Genomic DNA, 4,874 nt, shown 5'->3' on the forward strand with positions numbered 1-4,874 from the left:
CCAGAAGATGAGCCTCAGGTGGAGAAAAATGATGCGAAGCCCGAGCCAGACCAAGCAGCGGCACTCATGGGATCTCTTTCTATCCAGCAGCTGCAAGAGATGATCACCAACACCATCAAGGCACAGTACGAAAGGAGCTCAAATACTTATGGGTTGTACTCAAAGCCGTATTCAAAGAAGATCGACGCCTTAAGGATGCCGAGGGGTTATCAACCGCCAAAGTTCATGCAATTCGATGGAAAGGGAAACCCGAAACAGCACGTTGCCCACTTTGTTGAAACTTGCAACAACGCAGGAACCGAAGGGGACTACCTTGCCAAGCAGTTTGTGCGCTCGCTGAAAGGGAACGCCTTTGAGTGGTACACGGACCTAGAGCCTGAGTCCATCAACAGTTGGGAGCAATTGGAGCGGGAATTCCTCAACCGCTTCTACAGCACCCGCCGCACTGTGAGCATGCTAGAGCTAACGAGCACAAAGCAGTGGAAGGACGAGCCAGTCATTAACTACATCAACAGATGGCGCACTCTAAGCCTCGACTGTAAAGACAGGCTCTCGGAAACCTCTTCAATCGAGATGTGCATCCAAGGCATGCAATGGGGTTTGCAATACATCCTTCAAGGCATTAAACCGCGGACCTTCGAGGAATTGGCCACTCGCGCCCATGACATGGAGTTGAGCATCGCCCATCATGGGAAGAAAGAACCGATCGCCGACTACAAGAACGACAAAGCTCTTGGGACAAAGGTGGAAAAGGCTGCATGGAAACCCACCAAGGAAGCGATGACGGTCAACACATCTCCCGTCAAAATATCCACACGAGGCAAGGCGATTCAAACCGAAGCTTTTCGTGATCAAGAGACGCGTAGACGCACTTTGAATGAGCTTGAGGAGAAGACTTATCCATTCCCCGACTCTGATGTGGTTGCCATGCTAGATGACTTGTTGGACAAGAAGGTGATCAGTTTGCCTGAGTGCAGACGGCCGGAAGAGATGAATCGTACTGACAGTCCAAGATACTGTAAATTCCACCGCTTCGTCAGTCATCCGACAGAAAAGTGTTTCGTGCTGAAAGATCTCATCATGAAGCTGGCTCAGAAAGGAATCATCGAGCTAGATCTTGACGATGTGGGGGAGTCAAACTGTACCACCTTCACTTCTGGCTCTTCCGACTCAAAGTTTTCACCTCAACCGCTGGGGGCATCCTCCAAGACAAGCAAAGTAGAAGGATGGACTCAAGTCACTCCTAAGAAATTGCACAAGAAGCATACGTCTCCTCCACAAGTCCGCCAATCGGAAAGGGGGCAAAGCAGCTCTTGTCAACCTTCAAAGCAACGTGAATGTGTTGAAGATGATGAAATTGCGACACAAAAATCGTCCGTTGCCATCACGATGCGCGACTTCTTGCCCGAAGACTTCTTCAATCATGCGGTCAAAGCTCCTTGCTATGAAAATTGTGAGGAACGCCTCTCCCGGATTGCTTGACAAAATTCATAAATGCTCCTCGCCTGCACGAGCCTAAACTGCATGGCACAATGCTCCTGGTCTGCACGAGCATAAAAGGCAACACCAACGCTCCTGGTCTGCACGAGCATAAAATGCGACAACCCAAAGCTCCTTGCCTGCACGAGCTGAAACTGCAACACGGCACCAAATGCTCCTTGTCTGCACGAGTTGAAACTGCAAACGACGCCAACGCTCCTTGCCTGCACGAGTTGAAACTACAAACGGCACAAAAAGAAAATACCAAAAAAATATGTATGTATTTGAACTACGTTACGACTTGATCTCTTCTTTGGAGGGGTACGTAGGCAGCTCGAATATTCAAAATTTGAGTTCAGTCACACCAAAATAAGGAATAAAAATTTTATTAAAAGTTTTAATGCTATTACAATTTCTTTGTACCAAAAAAAAAAGAAAAGAAAAAAAAAAGGGAGATATATGTTTTATGTATTTACAAAAAAAGAAGAAAAGAAAAAAAAATACATATGTTATTATGTATTTACAAAAAAAAAATAAAATAAAAAAATAAATAAATTCAGCAAGAAGGCACTTGATTGTGCCTGTGAAGCCCAAAGCCTATGCAGCCCAGGCCCAGCTCTCTCAGTCCATACCTCATCCCCCCAGGCCCAGCTCTCTCAGTCCATACCACAACAGATTCCGTCCGATCGGCAGCAGCAGCCGCCGCAGCAGTGGATGATGAGCTCGCCGAGAAGCAGCGACAGCAGATTCAGCAGAAGCGCAGGAGACCCAGTCTGCGCTTGAGACGCTGATGAATGGCGACTGGGTGATGACTGGAGAACCGGAGCAGAGGCCTACCTCGTCAATTCAGAAGGCATGTTGCCACTTCCCATTACAGCTGACATGTCAACTCGATCGGCGAATGGGTGACCAAATGCTAACCAATCCTTTGCCGCTCGACCCAACCAGTCCGAACCCATCAAGCCGCACTCTCCACTCTTCTTTCTCAAAAGCAAAGGATCCAACTCTCACTTCAACTACGACAAGTCGTCGTCCGGTGCTGCTGCGACGTCGTTTAACTGATATGCATCCAGAACCCAGCAAAAAGGACTCCTATCTGCTAAAAGTTTGAAGCTTTCGGCTTCAATTTGAGGAACCCAGCAAGAAATGGCGCTGAATTTGCCGACTTCCTGTCCGATTTTCGCGCCACTATTGAACCCGGAGACTTCGACGACGCCCCAGAACGGTGGTGCTGTTACCGCACCCAACGATCAGGATCAACGACTAACAGTTGCCGCTTTCTGAACGAGCAGATCTATCAACTGGAAGCTCAGGAGGCTCAGTCTCTGATGCCAAACCAAATGCCTCTTCCTCTGGAGCGTCAACTGCCAAGGTATCGACTGACAAGTACCGGAATTCTGCTGTTGTAGCTGGTGTTATCACTGCTGCTGCTTCTCTCGGTTGGTCTCCCACAGCTAGTCGAAAGAAGGAAGAAGTGCAAGACTGAGGTTGTGACTTGGGTTGGTGCTGCAGGATCCATGCTTTCCATCTTCAAGTTCAGTCACTGGACTTGAAGGTTGTAACTTAGATTGGTGTCTCTGACTCGGCTTGAGGTTGTGACTTGGGTTGGTGCTGTAGGATCCATGCTTTCCATCTTCATGACTCGGTCATTGGACTCGCAAATGATCCTGAAGCTTTTGCCGAACTAAGAGAGCGAAGATTGGCGCTGTTGACGGTGGCGAAGAAGCTTCGGAAACGCTGTCAATCTGTCTCTCCCCTTGCAGTGGTGATGCAGCAGCAGTGCGGGGAAGGCAGTGGGGGTGCAGTAAAGGTACAGTGGTGCAGCAGCAAGCGAGATAGGGCAGTGCAGTTTTGTGCAAAGCTTTGTGCAGTGAGGACGGCGATGCTGTGCAGCAAGGAAACAGTGCAAGGACGACAAGGCAGTGCAGCAAGTTCAACAGGCAGTATAGATGGTAGTGCAGTGAAGATGCTGGCAGTGCGATGGGTGTACGGCGGCTGTGCTCGGTGGCAGTACAACGGGTGTGCAGTGGCTGTGCTCCGTGGTTGGGCTCAGTGGCTGTGCTCTGGATTCTAGCTGGATCCGACATCAAGGTCACCTCCGTCTCTTACCTCGCAGCTGCCAACAACTTCAAAGACCGCCGTCAAACGACTAGCCGGTCGTGAAGCTCGAAGCACCGTCTTCTCGGCCTCCTTGCTCCGCTCCCTGCAAATTCCTCTACCCACCATCCTAATTTATACAGAAAGAAATACAATTGAAAAAAAAAAAAAAAAAAAAAAGAGGTGATGGTGCATCTGGCACCACGTGAAAAAAAGAGGAATGGTGGAATGGTAGATCAAAGATGGGGTACAGCCCCATGGCAGATCAAAAGTTTCTGGTGGTGCATGGGCACCATGTGCAGAAAGAAAAAAAAAATTGTAAAAAAAAATAAAAAAATAAAAAAAATAAAAAAAATAATAATAAAAAAAAATGATGGAACTTGGTGCATCCAGCACCAAAAAAAAAAAAAAAAAAAAAAAAAACAAAACAAAAACAAAACAAAAACAAATGCATAGAGAGAAATAGAAGGTCCATTTTATTTATTTTTCAGGAAATTTTTACATAAATTTGCATTATACATACCTTCAAGGACGATCAGGTGCCGCCTTACCACTCGGCAGAGCTCCAGAAATGAGAGGCGCCAAAGGTTGACTATTTGAAGCCACACCACTAGCGGAACTCCAAGAAGAGGAGGCACCAAGGGTTGATCATGTGGAGCTTCATTACGCGGTACAGCCCCAGAAGACGAAGGCAAATGTTGTTGGAACAAACCCACAAACCTCCGATGATCAAGTAAAATCTGACCATCAGATTCCTGCATCTGGTCAATTTTCCTCTTCATGTTTGTGGCATAGTCGTGTGCGAGCTTGTGCAACTGTTTATTCTCATGCTTAAGCCCTCTAATCTCCTGTTTGAGACTCATCACTTCAGCCGCCAACGATTCAACTTGACGGGTTCGAGCAAATAGGCGTTGGGCCATGTTGGACACAGAACCCGCACACTGCACACTAAGAGCCAGGGACTCCTTAACAGCCAACTCATCAGACTGCCTGGAAAGTAGTCTGTTATCTTTGGGAGTGACAAGGTTCCGGGCCACCACCGCAGCGGTCATATCATTCTTCATCACCGAATCCCCAACGGTAAGAGGACCAGTGGGGGATATGAAGGATGGGCGCCATATGTTGTCTGGAAAAGGTGGGACTGCCTCTTCACTAAGATTCAAGTCAAAACGACGGTCGGAGGGTCCAGACATTTTCAAAGTGTTGAAGGAAGAAGAGATCGGACAAATCAAGATCTTAGAAGTACAAGAGGGGAGTTTTCACAAGCGAAAATTCAAGTGTGCTTTGAAACGAACTGC

Source organism: Malus domestica, chromosome 13 (assembly GCF_042453785.1).
Source record: "Malus domestica chromosome 13, GDT2T_hap1".
NCBI lineage: Eukaryota > Viridiplantae > Streptophyta > Magnoliopsida > Rosales > Rosaceae > Malus > Malus domestica.